The following is a 20,111-nucleotide window of genomic DNA, read 5'->3' as shown; positions in this document are numbered from 1 at the left end:
ACCAACGAGCCACTGGCAGGTCAGGCTTTATTAGCTGCTGTGGAATTTCACTGGAACCCCCCAGCCAATCATCCATTTTTTTTCAGATCAAAGCAACATCCTGCAAATGCTGAAATAAAAACAGAAAGTGCTGGAAATGTTCAGCAGCTCTGGCAGCATCTGTGCTGTGAGAAACACAGTTAACGTTTCAGGGCACTCACCTTTTGTTTCAGCCATCCTTTCAGACTGCGTCTGTCCATCCAATCTCACTTTCTATTCTATCCACATTCTAACCATTCACTACGTTACTACATTTTTCATGAATTCCTCATTTCTTTTATTAATGACAATTTTGTATTTCTGGCCTTTGCTTCAGACACCACCACAAGTGGAATCATGTCTCCATCTACCCAATCAAACCACTTCGCTTTATCCTCACATTGCAATGTTTCTTTCACCCTGACAGACTGTGGAGTTTCTGCTGTTTGATTGCAGTTCTTGCTTCCCGCCAGTAGATGTCACCTCACTCCAATACAGTGAAGTTTACAAATCTGAGAGAGACACAACAGGAAATAATTGTTCACATTATAGTGAATGTGTGGGATTTAGAAATACTAGGAGTGGAGACGTGTTATTATTGCACTCTGCTATTACATCTTTTATCATGGACTCCAGCATTTTCCCCACGACTGATGTCAGGCTAACCGGTATATAATTCGCTGTTTTCTTTCTGCCTCTTTTTTTAAATAGTGGAGTTACATTAACTCCCGTCCAATCCATTGGAACTGTTCCAGAGTCGATAGAATTTTGAAAAAAGACCAGAAATGCATCTGCTATTTCAAGGGCCACTTCCTTAATTACTCTGGGATGTAGATTATCAGGCCCTGGGGATTTATCGACCTTCAATCCCATCAATTTCCCAAACATTCCCTACTAATACTGATCTCATACAGTTCCTCCTTCTCACTAGACCCTATGTTCCCCAACATGTCTGGGAGATAATTTGTATCCTCCGTTGTGAAGACAGATCCGAAGTATGTATTTAATTGGTCTGCCATTTCTTTGTCCCCCATTATAAATTCCCCCGTTTCTGACTGTAAGGGGCCCACATTTGTCTTCACTAATCTTTTTCTCGACACATATCTATAGAAGCTTTTACAGTCAGTTTTTATGTTCTTTGCTAGCTTACTCTCATACTCTAGTTCCCCCTTCTTAATCAATCCTTTTGTCCTCCTCTGCTAAATTCCAAACTGCTCACAATCTTCAGGTTTGCTGCTTGTTCTGGCCATTTTATATTTCTCCTCCTTGGATCTAATACTTTCCTTAATTTCTTTTGTAAGCCACAGTTGAGCCACCCTTCCTGTTTTACTTTTGCACAGACAGGAATGAACAATTGTTGTAATTCATCCATGCGCTCTTTAAATGCTAGCCATTGCCTATCCACTGTCAACCCTTTAAGTAACGTTCCCCAATCTATCATAGCCAACTCCCGCCTCATACCTTCATAGTTTTCTTTGTTTAGATTCAGGACCCGAGTCTCGGAATCAACTCTCTCACTCTCCATCTTAATGAAGAATTTTGTCATATTATGGGTGCACTTCCCCAAGGGACCCCACACAACAAGATTGTTAACTAATCCTTTCTCATTACACAATATCCAGTCCAGGATGGCCTGTTCTCTAGAGGTGTTTTACACCTCTATCAATTCTCCACTCAATCTCCTTTGATATAGGCAGAATAATCATAGCTTTTCCAACCTAACCTTGTAACTAAAATCCCCCATCCCTGGATCCATTCTGGTAAATCGCCTCTGCGTCCTCTCAAGGACCCTCACATTCTTTCTAAAGTCTGCTGAGCAGAACTGGAAGCAACACTCGAATTGGGGCCTAACCAGAGTTTTATAATGGTTCAGCATAACTTCCCTGCTTTTGTACTCAATGCCTCAATTTCAAGCCCAAGATCCCATATGCTTTGCGAACCACTCTCGCAATATGTCTTGCCACCTTCAAAGATTGATGCACATGAACCCCAAGTCCCTCTATTCCAGTGCACTCTTTAGAACTGTGCCATTAAGTATATATTGCCTCTCCCTATTCCTTATGCCAAAATACATCACCTCACACTTGTCACTATTAAATTCCATCTGCCACCTGTCTGCCCATTCTGCTAGCCTATCACTGTCCTGTTGCAGGCAGTTCATATCATCCTCACTGTTTGCCGCTCCTCCAAGTTTGTTGTCATCGGGATATTTTGAGATTCTACTCTGTATTCCAAGATCCAAGTCACTTACCTTGAGTAAAAAAAGCAGTGGTTCTAGCACTGACCCTTGGGGAACACCACTGTCGACTATCCTCCAGTATGACAAAGAACCATTTAATAAGACTCGCTGTTTTCTGTCCTTAAACCAATTTTCTATCCAATTGGACACTGACCCTCCTATACCACGAACCTCAATTTTGTTAACCGCCCTTTTATGTGGTACCTTGTCAAACGCTTCCTTAAAATCCATGTAAACAACATCCACTGCTTTCCCTTCATCAACCTGCTCTGTTAGTTCATCAAAAAATGCAGTTAGATTAGTCAAGCATGAACTCCCATTTATAAATCCATGCTCACTCTCCTTAATTAACTCGAACCTCTCCAAGTGACTGTTGATTTTTTACCCTGATTATTCTTTCTAAAACTTTACCCACCGCTGCTGTTAATCTAACTAGCCTGTAGTTACCCGGACTGTCCTTACACCCTTTCTTGAATAAGGGTGTCGCATTTGCCACTGTTTAATCCTCTGGCACCTCCCCCGTATCCAGGGAAGATTGGAAGATTATAGCAAGCCCTTCCGTTATCTGCATCCGCATTTCCTTTCGCAACCTGGGATGTGAGCCATCCGGACCAGGTGATTTATCTTCCCTGAGCACAGCCAGCCTTTTTAGTACCTCCCTCTCCGAATTTGTACTCTCTCCATTGCCTCTACTTTCTTCACTTCAACTGATATTTTGTCAAATTCCACTTCCTTAGTGATCACTGATGCAAAGTACTCATTAAGTAGATTAACATTGCCCTGCACCTCTAATCTTATATTATCCTTTTTGTCCCTAATGGGCCCAACTCAACCTCTTACTACCCACTTATCATTTACATGCTGTTCGAAGATTTTTGGGTTTCCTTTCATGTTGACTGCCAGTCTATTCTCATAGAAATAGAGAATAAGCAAATATAGAAGATATAAGTATTTCCCATCCTTGATGAGGTGGAATATTTTATGTTGTGGGTTGTAATGTCTTGGCCCACGAGTGTGGTGGAAGCAGAGACAATCAATGATTAGAAAAGGAAATTGGATGGATACTTGAAGGAAAGAAACTTGCAGGAGGAAAGGGATCGAGCTGGTGAGTGGAACTGACTAGATTGCTCCGGGGAGAGCCAGCATGGACGTGATAGGCCAAATGACCACCTTCTTTGTTGTGAATGACTCTGTGTTGTTTCTCAAATTCAATCCACTGGTGCTTGGTAAATAATTTCAATGTAAATTGTGCAACTGGAAAATCAGAACCAAGGCAAGGGAAGCATAAGGAAGCGAAATTGCTGAAACCCGGGATTGAACCAGGGACCTTTAGATCTTCAGTCTAACGCTCTCCCAACTGAGCTATTTCAGCTCTCCATTAACAATGTCTTGGTGTCCTTGTTTTGGAAGAAAATACATACATTCAAGTTTTCCAAAAAATTAAAGAACACAACATGTGAGTAATATTCCCCATTGCTTTCTCAGTACTGATGGATTGTGAAGCGGGAGACAGCCAGAAGTGCCACTGAGCCGCACAGACCCCGAGCTGAGAATGAAATGAGACCAAATTCAATCTTTCATAGTGAGATGCTGCTGAGAGGTAAGAGTCCTGAATCAAAGCGAGACTTGCTCATTTCAAACACTCCCTGTACTCTCTGCTCATGAAGCCTTAAAAAACGGAAAAACAGAATGGCACTCAAACTCACAACCCTGCCATTAGAAGTCTCATATTCGACTGACAGAACTGTCACTTCCACTCGGTCTCTTATTGGATGGATGCAACTCCAACGCAGGGATGGCATTCAAATCCTCCCATGGGTCCACATGTCAGACTGAGTTCCATGTTGTAGACTCAAGCAAAGGAAATCTGCTCACTTCCAAAACTATCAGCGAATTGAAGCTGATTACAATCAACATCATCAGAGGTCAGAACTACCTGGTGAAAGAAGACACCCTGACGAAGGATCCACAATTATTCAAAGGCATCGACAAAGTGAAAAACAAGAAAATCGATGAGTCAATGCAAGCCAAACAACAGAAACACTGAAGAATTCCATTCCATTCCAGTCCAGATGTTTTTGGAGTCAGGTCACAATCACAGCAACAACTTTATATTCCCACTTGGCTCTCTGTCCATTTAGTTAATTGCTATTTTGTCGACAAGCTCTTTGAATCCAGTTGTCTGGTCATCAAGCCAGCTCCGCATGGAAGTCAATTCCACCTTCTGCAAGGCTGAAACCAATAGATCAACTTAATCTAAAAATGCCAGCAGACCAGGGCTCGTCCCGGATTTAAACCCAGTATCTCTCGCATGTTAATTAACCATCCTTCCTAAACGAGAATCATACCCCTAGACCAACGAGCCACTGACAGATGAGGCTTTATTAGCTGCTGTGGAATTTCACTGGAACCCCCCAGCCAATCATCCATTTTTTTTCAGATCAAAGCAACATCCTGCAAATGCTGAAATAAAAACAGAAAGTGCTGGAAATGTTCAGCAGCTCTGGCAGCATCTGTGCTGAGAGAAACACAGTTAACGTTTCTGGGCACTCACCTTTTGTTTCAGCCATCCTTTCAGACTGCTTCTGTCCATCCAATCTCACTTTCTATTCTATCCACATTCTAACCATTCACTACGTTACTACATTTTTCATGAATTCCTCATTTCTTTTATTAATGACAATTTTGTATTTCTGGCCTTTGCTTCAGACACCACCACAAGTGGAATCATGTCACCATCTACCCAATCAAACCACTTCGCTGACTCCTCACATTGCAATGTTTCTTTTACCCTGACAGACTGTGGAGTTTCTGCTGCTTGATTGCAGTTCTTCCTTCCCGCCAGTAGATGTCACCTCACTCCAATACAGTGAAGTTTCCAAATCTGAGAGAGACACAACAGGAAATAATTGTTCACATTATAGTGAATGTGTGGGATTTAGAAATACTAGGAGTGGAGACGAGTTATTATTGCACTCTGCTATTACATCTTTTATAATGGACTCCAGCATTTTCCCCACGACTGATGTTAGGCTAACCAGTATATAATTCGCTGTTTTCTTTCTGCCTCTTTTTTTAAATAGTGGAGTTACATTAACTACCGTCCAATCCATTGGAACTGTTCCAGAGTCGATAGAATTTTGAAAAAAGACCAGAAATGCATCTGCTATTTCAAGGGCCACTTCCTTAAGTACTCTGGGATGCAGATTATCAGGCCCTGGGGATTTATCGGCCTTCAATCCCATCAATTTCCCAAACATTCCCAACTAATACTGATTTCATACAGTTCCCCCTTCGCACTAGACCCTATGTTCCCCAACATTTCTGGGAGATAATTTGTATCCTCCTTTGTGAAGACAGATCCAAAGTATGTATTTAATTGGTCTGTCATTTCTTGGTTCCCCATTATAAATTCCCCCGTTTCTGACTGGAAGGGACCCACATTTGTCTTCACTGCTCTTTTTCTCTTCACATATCTATAGAAGCTTTTACAGTCAATTTTGATGTTCTCTGCAAGCTTATTTCCACTTGTTAATCAATCCCTTTGTCCTCCTCTGCTAAATTCCAAACTGCTCACAATCTTCAGGTTTGCTGCTTGTTCTGGCCATTTTATATTTCTCCTCCTTGGATCTAATACATTCCTTAATTTCTTTTGTAAGCCACAGTTGAGCCACCCTTCCTGTTTTACTTTTGCGCAGACAGGAATGAACAATTGTTGTAATTCATCCATGCGCTCTTTAAATGCTAGCCATTGCCTATCCACTGTCAACCCTTTAAGTAACGTTCCCCAATCTATCATAGCCAACTCCCGCCTCATACCTTCATAGTTTTCTTTGTTTAGATTCAGGACCCGAGTCTCGGAATCAACTCTCTCACTCTCCATCTTAATGAAGAATTTTATCATATTATGGGCGCACTTCCCCAAGGGACCCCACACAACAAGAATGTTAACTAATCCTTTCTCATTGCACAATACCCAGTCCAGGATGGCCTGTTCTCTGGAGGTGTTATACACCTCTATCAATTCTCCACTCAATCTCCTTTGAGAAAGGCAGAATAATCCTAGCTTTTCCAACCTAACCTTGTAACTAAAATCCCCCATCCCTGGATCCATTCTGGTAAATCGCCTCTGCGTCCTCTCAAGGACCCTCACATTCTTTCTAAAGTCTGCTGAGCAGAACTGGAAGCCACACTCCAATTGGGGCCAAACCAGAGTTTTATAATGGTTCCGCATAACTTCCCTGCTTTTGTACTCAATGCCTCTATTTATAAAGCCCAAGATCCTATATGCTTTGCGAACCACTCTCGCAATATGACTTGCCTCCTTCAAAGATTGATGCACATGAACCTCAAGTCCCTCTATTCCAGAACACTCTTTCGAACTGTGCCATTAAGTATATATTGCCTCTCCCTATTCCTTATGCCAAAATACATCACCTCACACTTGTCACTATTAAATTCCATCTGCCACCTGTCTGCCCATTCTGCTAGCCTATCACTGTCCTGTTGCAGGCAGTTCATAGCATCTTCACTGTTTGCCGCTTCTCCAGGTTTGGTGTCATCGGCATATTTTGAGATTCTACTCTGTATTCCAAGATCCAAGTCACTTACCTTGAGCAAAAAAAGCAGTGGTTCTCGCACTGACCCTTGGGGAACACCACTGTCGACTATCCTCCAGTCTGACATAGAACCATTTAATAAGACTCGCTGTTTTCTGTCCTTAAACCAATTTTCTATCCAATTGGACACTGACCCTCCTATACCACGAACCTCAATTTTGTTAACCGCCCTTTTATGTGGTACCTTGTCAAACGCTTCCTTAAAATCCATATAAACAACATCCACTGCATTCCCTTCATCAAGCTGCTCTGTTAGTTCATCAAAAAATGCAGCTAGATTAGTCAAGCATGAACTCCTATTTATAAATCCATGCTCACTCTCCTTAATTAACTCGAACCTCTCCAAGTGACTGTTGATTTTTTACCCTGATTATTCTTTCTAAAACCTTACCTACCGCTGCTGTTAATCTAACTAGCCTGTAGTTACCCGAACTGTCCTTACACCCTTTCTTGAATAAGGGTGTCGCATTTGCCACTGTTTAATCCTCTGGCAGGTCCCCCATATCCAGGGAAGATTGGAAGATTATAGCAAGCCCTTCCGTTATCTGCATCCGCATTTCCTTTCGCAACCTGGGATGTGAGCCATCCGGACCAGGTGATTTATCTTCCCGAAGCACAGCCAGCCTTTTTAGTACCTCCCTCTCCTAATTTGTACTCTCTCCATTGCCTCTACTTTCTTCACTTCAACTGATATTTTGTCAAATTCCACTTCCTTAGTGATCACTGATGCAAAGTACTCATTCAGTAGATTAACATTGCCCTGCACCTCTAAGCTTATATTATCCTTTTTGTCCCTAATAGACCCGACTCAACCTCTTACTACCCACTTATCATTTACATGCTGCTCGAAGATTTTTGGGTTTCCTTTCATGTTGACTGCCAGTCTATTCTCATAGAAATAGAGAATAAGCAAATATAGAAGATGTAAGTATTTCCCATCCTTGATGAGGTGGAATTTTTTATGTTGTGGGTGGTAATGTCTTGGCCCACGAGTGTGGTGGAAGCAGAGACAACCAATAATTTGAAAAGGCAATTGGATGGATACTTGAAGGAAAGAAACTTGCAGGAGGAAAGGGATCGAGCTGGTGAGTGGAACTGATTAGATTGCTCCGGGGAGAGCCAGCATGGACGTGATAGGCCAAATGACCACCTTCGATGTTGTAAATGACACTGTGTTGTTTCTCAAATTCAATCCAATGGTGCTTGGGAAATAATCTCAAAGTAAATTGTGCAACTGGAAAATCAGAACCAAGGCAAGGGACGCATAAGGAAGCGAAATTGCTGAAACCCGGGATTGAACCAGGGACCTTTAGATTTTCAGTCTCACTCTCCCAACTGAGCTATTTCAGCCCTACATTAACAGCAGCTTGGTGTCCTTGTTTTGGAAGAAAATAAATACATTCAAGTTTTCCAAAAAATTAAAGAACACAACATGTGAGTAATATTCCCCATTGCTTTCTCAGTACTGATGGATTGTGAAGCGGGAGACAGCCAGAAGTGCCAATGAGCCGCACAGACCCCGAGCTGAGAATGAAATGAGATCAAATTCAATCTTTCATAGTGAGATGCTGCTGAGAGGTAAGAGTCCTGAATCAAAGCGAGACTTGCTCATTTCAAACACTCCCTGTACTCTCTGCTCATGAAGCCTTAAAAAAGGGAAAAACAGAATGGCACTCAAACTCACAACCCTGCCATTAAAAGTCTCATATTCGACTGACAGAACTGTCACTTCTACTCGGTCTCTTATTGGATGGATGCAACTCCAACGCAGGGATGGCATTCAAATCCTCCCATGGGTCCACATGTCAGACTGAGTTCCATGTTGTAGACTCAAGCAAAGGAAATCTGCTCACTTCCAAAACTTGCAGCGAATTGAAGCTGATTACAATCAACATCATCGGAGGTCAGAACTACCTGGTGAAAGGAGACACCCTGAAGAAGGATCCACAATTATTCAAAGGCATCGACAAAGTGAAAAACAAGAAAATCGATGAGTCAATGCAAGCCAAACAACAGAAGCACTGAAGAATTCCATTCCATTCCAGAACCCAGTCCTGTTGTTTTTGGAGTCAGGTCTCAATTACTGCAACAACTTTATATTCCCACTTGGCTATCTGTACATTTAGTTAATTACAATTTTGTCGACAAGCTCTTTGAATCCAGCTGGTCCTCAAGCCAGCTCCGTTTGGAAGTCAATTCCACCTTCTGCAAGGCTGAAACCAATAGATAACCTTAATCTAAACATGCCAGCAGGCCAGGGCTCATCTGGGATTAGAATCTTGCATTTCTTACATGTTAATCAACCACATTCCCTAAGCAAGAATCATACCCCTAGACCAACGAGCCACTGACCAGTCAGGTTTCTTTAGCTGCTGTGGAATTTCACTGGAACCCCCAGCCAATCATCCATTTTATATTTCAGATCAAAGCAACATCCTGCAAATGCTGAAATAAAAACAGAAAGTGCTGGAAATGTTCAGCAGCTCTGGCAGCATCTGTGCTGAGAGAAACACAGTTAACGTTTCAGGGCACTCACCTTTTGTTTCAGCCATCCTTTCAGACTGCTTCTGTCCATCCAATCTCATTTTCTATTCGATTCACATTCTAACCATTCACTACGTTACTACATTTTTCATGAATTCCTCATTTCTTTTATTAATGACAATTTTGTATTTCTGGCCTTTGCTTCAGACACCACCACAAGTGGAATCATGTCTCCATCGACCCAATCAAACCACTTCGCTGTCTCCTCACATTGCTATGTTTCTTTAACCCTGACAGACTGTGGAGTTTCTGCTGCTTGATTGCAGTTCTTGCTACCCGCCAGTAGATGTCACCTCACTCCAATACAGTGAAGTTTACAAATCTGAGAGAGACACAACAGGAAATAATTGTTCACATTATAGTGAATGTGTGGGATTTAGAAATACTAGGAGTGGAGACGAGTTACTATTGCACTCTGCTATTACATCTTTTATAATGGACTCCAGCATTTTGCCCACGACTGATGTCAGGCTAACCGGTATATAATTCGCTGTTTTCTTTCTGCCTCTTTTTTTCAATAGTGGAGTTACATTAACTACCGTCCAATCCATTTGAAATGTTCCAGAGTCTACAGAATTTTGGAAAAAGACCAGAAATGCATCTGCTATTCCAAGGGCCACCTCCTTAAGTACTCTGGGATGTAGATTATCAGTCCTTGGGGATTTATCGGCCTTCAATCCCATCAATTTCCCAAACATTCCCTACGAATACAGATTTCATACTGTTCCTCCTTCTCATTAGACCCGATGTTCCCCAACATTTCTGGGAGGTAATTTGTATCGTCCTTTGTGAAGACAGAACCAAAGTATGTATTTAATTGGTCTGCCATTTCTTTGTTCCCCATTATAAATTCCCCCGTTTCTGACTGTAAGGGACCCACATTTGTCTTCACTAATCTTTTTCTCTACACATATCTATAGAAGCTTTTACAGTCAGTTTTTATGTTCTCTGCTAGCTTACTCTCATACTCTATTTCCCCCTTCTTAATCAATCCTTTTGTCCTCCTCTGCTAAATTCCAAACTGCTCACAATCTTCAGGTTTGCTGCTTGTTCTGACCATTTTATATTTCTCCTCCTTGGATCTAATACTTTCCTTAATTTCTTTTGTAAGCCACAGTTGAGCCACCCTTCCTGTTTTACTTTTGCACAGACAGGAATGAACAATTGTTGTAATTCATCCATGCGCTCTTTAAATGCTAGCCATTGCCTATCCACTGTCAACCCTTTAAGCAACGTTCCCCAATCTATCATCGCCAACTCCCGCCTCATACCTTCATAGTTTCCTTTGTTTAGATTCAGGACCCGAGTCTCGGAATCAACTCTCTCACTCTCCATCTTAATGAAGAATTTTATCATATTATGGGCGCACTTCCCCAAGGGACCCCACACAACAAGATTGTTAACTAATCCTTTCTCATTACACAATACCCAGTCCAGGATGGCCTGTTCTCTGGAGGTGTTATACACCTCTATCAATTCTCCACTCAATCTCCTTTGAGAAAGGCAGAATAATCTTAGCTTTTCCAACCTAACCTTGTAACTAAAATCTCCCATCCCTGGATCCATTCTGGTAAATCGCCTCTGCATCCTCTCAAGGACCCTCACATTCTTTCTAAAGTCTGCTGAGCAGAACTGGAAGCAACACTCCAATTGGGGCCTAACCAGAGTTTTATAATGGTTCAGCATAACAACCCTGCTTTTGTACTCAATGCCTCTATTTATAAAGCCCAAGATCCCATATGCTTTGCTAACCACTCTCGCAATATGTCTTGCCACCTTCAAAGATCGGTGCACATGAACCCCAAGTCCCTCCATTCCAGCACACTCTTTATAACTGTGCCATTAAGTATATATTGCCTCTCCCTATTCCTTATGCCAAAATACATCACCTCACACTTGTCACTATTAAATTCCATCTGCCACCTGTCTGCCCATTCTGCTAGCCTATCACTGTCCTGTTACAGGCAGTTCATATTATCCTCACTATTTGCCGCTCCTCCAAGTTTGGTGTCATCGGCATATTTTGAGATTCTACTCTGTATTCCAAGATCCAAGTCACTTACCTTCAGCAAAAAAAGCAGTGGTTCTGGCACTGACCCTTGGGGAACACCACTGTCGACTATCCTCCGGTCTGACCAAGAACCATTTAATATGACTCGCTGTTTTCAGTCTTTAAAACAATTTACTATCCAAATGGACACAGACCCTCCTAATCCATGTACCCCAATTTTGTTAACCACCCTTTTATGTGGTACTTTATAAAATGCTTTCGTAATATCCATATAAACAACATCCACTGCATTCCCTTCATCAGTATTCTCAGATAGTTTGTCAACAAATGCAGTTAGATTCGACAAGCATGAACTCCCATTGATAAATCCATGCCCCTCTCCTGAATTAACTCAAACCTCTCCAAAGGACTTGATTTTTTTCCCTGACCTGTTGATCTCATGCTGATAGCAAGCTCACCATTGAGCATGTATTTGGCAATGTGACCGTCATCCATTTGGCCCAGTCAACAGAGTCACCGCTGACTCAAGAGGGCAAACATGCTGTGGATCCCTGCACGCTGGTGTACTTCCGCATTCGGCACTCTGTCCTGCCAGGAGATGCCCAGTATCCATCTGAGGCAGTGGAGGTGGAAGCTGTTCAGCCGCTTTTTTTGGCTTGTATAAGTTGTTAATTCTTCTCTACTATAAAGGAGGGTGCTGAGAACACAAGCCTGGTACACGTGGAGCTTTGTATTTTCGGTCAGTTTGCTGTCGGTTCACACTTGTCTTCTCAACTTTGACATGACAGCTGCAGCATTGGCAATCCTGGTGCTGATTTCAGCATCAAGGGCCAGATTGCTGGTGATTGTTGATTGAAGGTATGTGAAGCTGTTGACAACCTCCAAAGTGAGGTTGTCGATGTTGATGGAAAGTGGAGTCTCTACGTCCTGGCCCGTAACTTTCATCTTCCTGATGCTGATTGTCAGTCCAAACTCTTTGCAGGCCAGGGAGAACCGATCTGCAAGCTGCTGTGACTGAACTTCATTATGGGATGTCAGCACAGCATCATCAGCAAATAGCAACTCACAGCCTAGGAATTTACCCACTTTGGTCTTGGCGCACAGTCTTGCCAAGTTGAACAGCTTGTCGTCAGCTCTGATGTGCAGGTGAACACCTATATCTGAGTAATTGAAAGTGTACAATAGCAGCATGGAGAAGAATATGCCAATTATAAAGGATGTGATAACTAGACAGTTCGAAAATGATGACATGATTGGGCAGAGTCAACATAGATTTATGAGAAGGAAAACAGGTTTGAAAAACCTGTTGAGATTTTTGAGGATGTTACCTATAGAACAGATAAAGGAGAACCAGTGGATGTGTGGTATTTGTATTTTCCTTTGGTAAGGTCCCACACAGGAGGTGAGTAAACAAAATTAGAGCACATAGGCTTGGGGATAATATACTGATATGGATTGAGAATTGGTTAACAGACCGAAAACAGAGAGCAGGAATAACGGGTCCTTCTCAGGATGGCAGGCTGTTACTATTGGGGTACTGCAAGGATCAGTGTTGGAGCCACAGCTGTTAACAACCTATATAAATGATTTGGACGTGGGGATTAAATGTAATATTTCCAAGTTTGCAGATGACACAAAGCTCGGTGAAGTGTGAGTTGTGAGGAGGATGCAGAGAGGCTTCCAGGGGACCTGGAGAGGCTAAGTGAATGGGCAAGAACATGGAATATAATGTGAATAAGTGTGAAGTTATTCACTTTGGTAGAATAAACAGAAAGACAGAGTATTTCTTAAATGGTGAGAGGTTGGGAAGTGTCGATGTCCAAAGGGACCTGGGTGTCCTTGTTCCTGAGACACTAAAAGCTCTTGTGCAGGTGCAGCAATCAATTAGGAAGGCAAATGGTATGTTGTACCCACACGAGGGGTCATGAGCACAGGAGTAAAGATGTCTTGCTGCAATTGTATAGAGCCTTGGTGAATCCGCACTGGAGTATTGTGTACAGTTTAGTCTCCTCACCTTGTGAAGGATACACTTGCCATAGAGGGGGTGAAACAGAGGGTCAACAGACTAATCTTTTTTTTGCATTTATTTCATTTCATCTCAGTTTGTTCAGTTTGCTTACCTACTGTTTTTTTTCAGGTTTGTACTTCCTGCTGTTCAATATTCAGTCCATTAACACCTAATCTGGACTAATGCTTTGTCATTCAACACACCATTAACATATTGTTTGCCTTTGCTGCATGACCTTTTGGTCAGCTATGTGGCCTTGTCCAATCTACACCTTCTCCTTTGTTATCTCTTGCCCCACCCCCACCCCACTTGCTTATAACCTGTGACTTTTCTAATATATGTCAGTTCCGAAGAAGGGTCACTGACCTGAAACGTTAACTCTGCTTCTCTTTTCACAGATGCTGCCAGACCTGCTGAGTGGTTCCAGCATTTCTTGTTTTTATGTCACCAGACTAATCCCTGGGATGGTGGGATTGTCTTATGAGGAAACTGGGCCTGTATTCCTTAAAGTTTCGAAGAATGAGAGGTGATCTGATTGAAACTGACAAAATTCTTACAGGGCGTGACAGTGTGGATGTAGACAGGATGTTTGCCCTGGTTGGTGAGTCTAAAACCAAAGGACATCGTCTCAGAATAAGGAGTAGGCCATTTAAAACTGAGATGGGTGGAATTTCTTCACTCAGACGGTGGTGAATCATTGGAATACTGTGCCCCAGAGGGCTGTGGCAGCTCAATCATTGAGCATGTTCAAGACAGAAATTGATAGAAATCTTGACACTCATGACATCAAGGGATATGGGGATAGCATGGGAAAGGGGCTTTGAGGTCGGTGATCAGCCATGATCGAATTGAATGACAGAGCAGGCTCGACGTGCTGAATAGCTTACTCCCATGTTCCTCTGTTCCGAAGAGAGTTGGCGCCAGCACGCAGCCCTGCTTTACCCCACTGCTGATCTTGAAAGCGTCTGATGTTGCTCCATTGTAACTGATGGAACTGTGCATGTTCTCGTGGAAAGAAGAGATGATGCCCAAGAGGTCAGGAGGGCAGCCTGTCTTCCATTGCAGTTTGAAGAGCCCGTCTCTGCTGACAAGATCAAAGTCCTTAGTGATGTTGATATAAATGTGTAAGTCTCTGTGGCGCAGCGGATAGCGTGTTGGACTTCTAAATAATGATTAAGACGATATCCAAAGGTTGTGGGTTCAAATCACACCAGAGTCAGATTTTGGACCAGAAACAGAGGAGCACAACGGAACAACAAATGAAGAAATGCGCCCAAAGCACAGACTCGGAGACAGAGCGAGAGAGAGAGGAGCAGAGCAGGGGAAAAAATCGAGGAGTGACATCACAATGGAGAGTGAGAGCAGGGAAACAGAGAGCCGCTGGGGTGAGGACACAGGATTTGGTTCTTTCTTCGGTGCAGTGGAAGGAGCTGTTTGGTGAGGATCTGGTAAGCTGTGACATCACAGGCAAGCAGGTAGTTGATTGGTTTGGAAGAACCGACCTGCTTGATGCGCATCTGGTAAGTGATTAAGATGCATTTTAGTCCTCACGTTTAAAATAGTAAACAAACTAATGGTAAGTTTAATAAAATATGCAATAAAATGAATAATTGAATAAAATATTTAAGTAGTTAATTGAAACACGTTAAGGATGACAGGACAGGTGATGTGTCACAGCTGCAGCATGTGGGAGTTCCTGGATGCCAGTGTGATCCAGGGCAAACACGTCTGCAGTAAGTGTTTGCGGCTCAAACAGGGAGAAAAAAGGAATGTAGTGGTAGTAGGGGACAGTATAGTAAGGTGGATTGACTCTGTTCTCTGCAGCAAAAGCAAGAGTCCAGACGGCTGTGTTGCCTGCCGATGCCTGGATTCAGGACATCTGCTCAGGGCTGGAGCGAAACATACAATGGGAGGGGGAGGATCCAGTCGTCGTGGTCCATGTCGGTACCAAAGACATAGGCAGGACAAGGATAGAGGTTCTGCAAAGTCAGCATGAGGAACAAGGCACCAAATTAAGAAGCAGAACCTCAAAGTTAATCATCTCTGGATTATTACCTGAGCCATGTGCAAATTGGCATAGGACAAATAAGATTAGAGAAAGTAATGTGCGGCTGAAAGACTGGTGTGGTAATAGTGGGTTCTGGTTCATGGTGCATTGGCACCAGTACTGGGGAAAGAGGTGGCTGTACCGTTGGGACGGTCTACACCTGAACCGTGCTGGTGCCGGTGTTCTAGCGAGCCACATAACGAGGGAAGTCGAGACGGTTTTAAACTGAATAGTGGGGGCAAGGGATCAAATTTGGGAAGATATGGTGAATCAAGGAGGAGAGACAAGGCAAGAGAGAAAGGTATAAATATGGGTAATGATAAACAGACTGTGACAGGAAGGGACAGAATGTACAAATCGAAGAGTAAATCGACAGATAAGGCTAGAGGTGACAAAAATAATAAAAGGACAAAACTAAATGCTCTGTATCTGAATGCATGGAGCATTTGAAACAAAACAGATGAACTGGGAGCACAAATAGAATAAATAAGTACGATCTGATAGTCATTACAGAGACATGGCTGCAGGGCGACATAGATTGGGATGTGAATATTGGAGGTGACATGGCATTTTGGAAGGACAGGAAGCTAGGAAAAGGTGGCGAGGTAGCTCTGTTAATTAATGATGGTATTAGCGTAATAGAGAGGGATGACCTGAGTTCTGGAGATCAGGATGCAGAAGCAGTTTGGGTACAAATGAGAAATCATAAAGGCAAGAAGTCACTTGTGGGAGTGGTGTACAGGCCACCTAACATTAACCACACTGTCGGATGGGATATAAAGGAAGAAGTAATGGTAGCTTGTCAGAAAGGTACTGTGATAATTATGGGGGATTTTAATCTACATATAGATTGGAAAATTCAGATGGGCAGAGGTAGCCTAGATAAGGAGTACATAGAATGTTTTGGGGATAATTTCTTGGAACAATACATTCTGGAGCCAACCAGAGAGCAGGCTATACTAGACCTGGCATTGTGCAACGAGATAGGATTAATTAATGACCTCATAGTTAAGGTGCCCCTAGGTAGTAGCGATTATAATATGATTGAATTTTACTTTCAGTTTGAGGGAGAGGAGAGTGGGTCCCAGACTAGTATTTTAAATTTAAATAAGGGCAATTATAAGGTCATGAAAGCAGAGCGAGCTAAAGTGAACTGGCAAATTAGGTTAAGGGATAAGTCAATAGAGATGCAGTGGCAGACATTTAAGGGGATATTTCAGAATACACAGAATAGATACATTTCAACGAGAAAGAAAAGTTCCAAAGGTGGGACTCACCATCCATTGCTCACGAAAACAGTTAAAGATACTATCAAACTTAAAGAAAAAGCCTATAATTGTGCAAAGGTGGGAGGCAGGTCAGAAGATTGGACAGAATATTTAAAAAAAACAGCAAAGAATTACTAAAAGATTGATAAGGAAGGTAAAATTAGAGTATGAGAGAAAGCTCGCAAGGAATTTCAAGACAACTAGTAAGAGTTTCGATAGATATTTTAAAAAGAAAAGAGTTAACAAAGCGACTGTTGGTCCAATAGAAAGTGTGTCTGGGGAATTAATAATGGATAATTAAGAGATGGCAGATGAATTGAACAGATACTTTGCATCGGTCTTCACTATTGAGTATACAAATAACATCCCAGTATTAGCCGTATATCAGGAAATTGAAGGGATGGAGGAACTCAAGAAAATTACAATCACCAGGGAAGTGGTACGAAACAAATTGTTGGAGCTGCGGGTTGACAAGTCGCCAGGTCCTGAATTGGCTAGTGAGATAGTTGATGCGCTGGTTTTAATATTCCAAAATTCCCTAGATTCGAGAAAGTTCCGTTAGATTGGAAAAGAGTGAATGTAACTCATTTATTCAAAAAGGGAGGGAGACAGAAAGCAGGAAACGACAGGCCAGTTAGCTTAACATTTGTCTGAGGGAAAATGTTTGGAGCTATTACAGAGGATGTTATAGCAGGGCATTTAGAAAAAAATTAAGGTAATCAGGCAGAGTCAACATGGTTTTTTGAAAGGGAAATCATGTTTAACCAATTTATTGGAGTTCTTTGAGGCAGTTACATGTGCTGTGGATAAAGGGGAACCAGTGGATGTATTGTATTTCGATTTCCAGAAGGATAAGGTGCCATATCAAAGGTTATTGCAGAAAATAAAAGCTCATGGTGTCGGGGGTAACATATTGGCATGGATAGAAGATTGGCTAGCTGACAGGAAACAGAGAGTCAGCATAAATGGGTCATTTTCTGGTTGGCAAGAAGTAACGAGTGGTGTGCCACAGGCCTCAACTTTTTACAATTTATATAAATGACTTAGATGAAGGGACCGAAGGTATTGTTGCTAAATTTGCTGATCACAAAGATAGGTAGGAAAGTAGGTTGTGAAGAGGACATAAGGGGGCTACAAAGGGATATAGATAGGTTAAGTGATTGGGCAAAGACCTGGCAAATGGAGTATAATGTGGGAAATTCGGAAATTGTCCACTATGGCAGGAAGAATAAAAAAGCATATTATCTAAATGGTGAGAGATTGCAGAGCTCTGAGATGCAGAGGGATCTGGGTGTCCGAGGGCATGAATTGCAAAAGGTTAGTATGCAGGTCCAGCATGTAATTAGGAAAGCTAATAGAATGTTATCATTTATCACCATGGGAATTGAATACAATAGTAGGGAGGTTATGCTTCAGCTATACAGGACATTGGTGAGACCTCTTCTGCAGTACTGAGTACTGTACTGGTCTCCTTATTTGCGGAAGGATGTAAATGCATTGGAGGTAGTACAGAGAAAGTTTACGAGACTAATACATGGAATGGGTGGGCTGTCTTACGAGGAAAGATTGGACAAGCTAGGCTTGTCTCCGCCAGAGTTTAGAAGAGAAAGAGGCGACATGATTTGTTATTTAATTTATTAATTAACAAATTAGCTATCCTCCAGTCTTCCGGTACCTCACCCGTGGCTAACGATGATACAAAAATCTCTGCCAGCGCCCCAGCAATCTCCTCCCTTGCTTCCCTTAGCATCCTAGGATACATCTGATCAGGCCCTGGGGATTTATCCACCTTAATGCGCTTCAAAACCTCCAACACCTCCTCCTTTGTAATGTTGATATGCTGCAGGATATCGATGTTCCCTCCCTTGAACTCACTAGCTTCCATTACCTTCTCCACGGTAAATACAGACGAGAAATATTCATTTAAGACCTCGCCCATTTCGCGTGGCTTCACACATAGATTGCCACACTGATCCTTAAGGGGACCTACTCTCTCCCTAGCTACCCTTTTACTCTTAATACACTTATAGAATCTTTTAGGATTCTCCTTTATCTTATCTGCCAGGGAAATCTCATGGCCCCTTTTCGCCCTCCTAATTTCCTTCTTAAGTATACTCCTATATCCCCTATACTTCTCGAGGGACTCGCTCGATCCCAGCTGCCTATACTTGACGTATGCCTCCTTCTTTGTCCTGACCAGACCCTCAATATCCCTCGTCAACCAAGGTTCCCTAAACTTGCCAGCCTTGCCCTTCCATCTAACAGGAACATGCTGGCCCTGAACTCTTCCTATCTCACTTTTAAAAGCCTCCGACTTGCCAGACGTCCCTTTACCTGTAAACAGCCTCTCCCATTCAACTTTTGAGAGTTCCTGTCTGATGCCATGGAAATTAGCCTTCCCCCAATTTAGGACTTCAACCTGAGGACCAGTCCTATTCTTTTTCATAACTATCTTGAAGCTAATACAGTTATGGTCACTGGTCCCAAAGTGCTCCCCTACTGCCATATCAACCACCTGCCCATTCTCATTTCCGAAGAGGAGATCGAGTGTAGCCCCTTCTCTAGTCGGGCCATCCACGTACTGCTTCAGAAAACTATCCTGGACTCACTTAACAAATTCTTCCCCATCTGATCCCTTAGCACTTAGGCTGTCCCAGTCAATATTAGGGAAGTTAAAATCACCTACTATTACAACCCTATAATTCCTATACCTATCTGTGATTTCCCTACATATATGCTCCTCCACTTCCCTCTGACTATTGGGGGGCCTATCGTATAATCCCATCAAAGGGATCACCCTTTTATTATTTCTATATTCTACCAGTATGGCCTCACTGGACATTCACCCAGGGATATCCTCTCTAAGTGCTGCCGTGATGTCCTCCCTAATCAATAGTGCAACTCCCCCTCCTCTCTTACCTCCACCTCTGTCACGCCGGAAGGATCGGTACCGCGGAACATTGAGCTGCCAGTCCTGCCCATCCCTCAACCACGTTTCCGTAATAGCTACAATACCACAATCCCATGTACCGATCCATGCTCTGAGTTCATCTGCCTTACCTGTAAGGATACTTGCATTAAAGTAAATGCAGTTTAGCCCACCAGACCTTCCACGCTCCCTGTCCTGCCCCTGCCTGGCCTGCCTACTGGACTTGCTTGCTTTAACCTCTCCATTTGCCTCAACTATCTCATCGGAGAGACTACTACTTTGGGTCCCACCCCCGCTGCAAGACTAGTTTAAACCCTCCAGTGTATTACTATAAAATCTCCCTACAAGGATATTGGTCCCCTTCCAGTTCAGATGCAACCCGTCCCTCCTGTACAGGTCACCTCTGCACCAGAAGAGATCCCAATGAT

At 42.7% G+C, this 20,111-nt stretch overlaps 2 non-coding genes across 2 annotated transcripts; one reads left to right on the top strand and one right to left on the bottom strand.

Annotated features, from left to right (window-relative positions):
- Positions 1–3,556: 3,556 nt before the first annotated feature.
- trnaf-gaa (transfer RNA phenylalanine (anticodon GAA)) lies at positions 3,557–3,629 on the bottom strand. The gene has a single exon. It is a non-coding gene; the product is annotated as a tRNA-Phe (tRNA).
- Positions 3,630–14,567: 10,938 nt separating this feature from the next.
- On the top strand, positions 14,568–14,658 carry trnar-ucu (transfer RNA arginine (anticodon UCU)). The gene is given in 2 exon segments: positions 14,568–14,604; positions 14,623–14,658. It is a non-coding gene; the product is annotated as a tRNA-Arg (tRNA).
- Positions 14,659–20,111: the final 5,453 nt, after the last annotated feature.

Source organism: Heterodontus francisci, unplaced genomic scaffold (assembly GCF_036365525.1).
Source record: "Heterodontus francisci isolate sHetFra1 unplaced genomic scaffold, sHetFra1.hap1 HAP1_SCAFFOLD_618, whole genome shotgun sequence".
NCBI classification, from domain to species: Eukaryota; Metazoa; Chordata; class Chondrichthyes; order Heterodontiformes; family Heterodontidae; genus Heterodontus; species Heterodontus francisci.
This window is presented reverse-complemented; position numbering and strand designations above follow the sequence as displayed.